The sequence below is a fragment of the Argentina anserina genome, unplaced genomic scaffold (assembly GCF_933775445.1).
Source record: "Argentina anserina unplaced genomic scaffold, drPotAnse1.1, whole genome shotgun sequence".
In the NCBI taxonomy this organism is placed as follows: Eukaryota; Viridiplantae; Streptophyta; class Magnoliopsida; order Rosales; family Rosaceae; genus Argentina; species Argentina anserina.
The window spans coordinates 78,593-79,820 of record NW_026089471.1 but is presented as its reverse complement, the minus strand read 5'-3'; positions in this window follow the sequence as shown (position 1 = coordinate 79,820).

The window sequence follows — 1,228 nt, the reverse complement described above, 5'->3', positions numbered from 1 at the left end:
CATCGTTTGCGTATCTTTACTATTCCAATTATGTATCTTTACATCGTTTGCGTATCTTTACTATTCCAATTGTGTATCTTTTCATTTCTCGTTTGAGTATCTTTTTGTAAGGCTTCTGATGCGAGTTTCTATTGTATTTGAGAGTTTTGCAAGTGTGGGAGTGTGTTTTTTTCAAACTGAGTATCTTTACATCGTTTGCGTATCTTTACTATTCCAATTGTGTATCTTTTCATTTCTCATTTGAGTATCTTTCTGTAAGGCTTCTGATGCCAGTTTCTATTGTATATGAGAGTTTTGCAAGTGTGGGAGTGTGTTTCTTTCAAACTGAATATCTTTACATCGTTTGCGTATCTTTACTATTCCAATTGTGTATCTTTACATCGTTTGCGTATCTTTACTATTCCAATTGTGTATCTTTTCATTTCTCGTTTAAGTATCTTTCTGTAAGGCTTTCTGATGCGAGTTTCTATTGAATTTGAGAGTTTTGCAAGTGTGGGAGTGTGTTTCTTTCAAACTGAGTATCTTTACATCGTTTGCGTATCTTTACTATTCCAATTGTGTATCTTTTCATTTCTCGTTTGAGTATCTTTCTGTAAGGCTTTCTGATGCGAGTTTCTATTGAATTTGAGAGTTTTGCAAGTGTGGGAGTGTGTTTCTTTCAAACTGAGTATCTTTACATCGTTTGCGTATCTTTACTATTCCAATTGTGTATCTTTACATCGTTTGCGTATCTTTACTATTCCAATTGTGTATCTTTTCATTTCTCGTTTGAGTATCTTTCTGTAAGGCTTTCTAATGCGAGTTTCTATTGAATTTGAGAGTTTTGCAAGTGTGGGAGTGTGTTTCTTTCAAACTGAGAGTCTTTACATCGTTTGCGTATCTTTACTATTCCAATTGTGTATCTTTACATCGTTTGCGTATCTTTACTATTCCAATTGTGTATCTTTTCATTTCTCGTTTGAGTATCTTTCTGTAAGGCTTTCTGATGCGAGTTTCTATTGAATTTGAGAGTTTTGCAAGTGTGGGAGTGTGTTTCTTTCAAACTGAGTATCTTTACATCGTTTGCGTATCTTTACTATTCCAATTGTGTATCTTTACATCGTTTGCGTATCTTTACTATTCCAATTGTGTATCTTTTCATTTCTCGTTTGAGTATCTTTCTGTAAGGCTTTCTAATGCGAGTTTCTATCTAATTTGAGAGTTTTGCAAGTGTGGGAGTGTGTTTCTT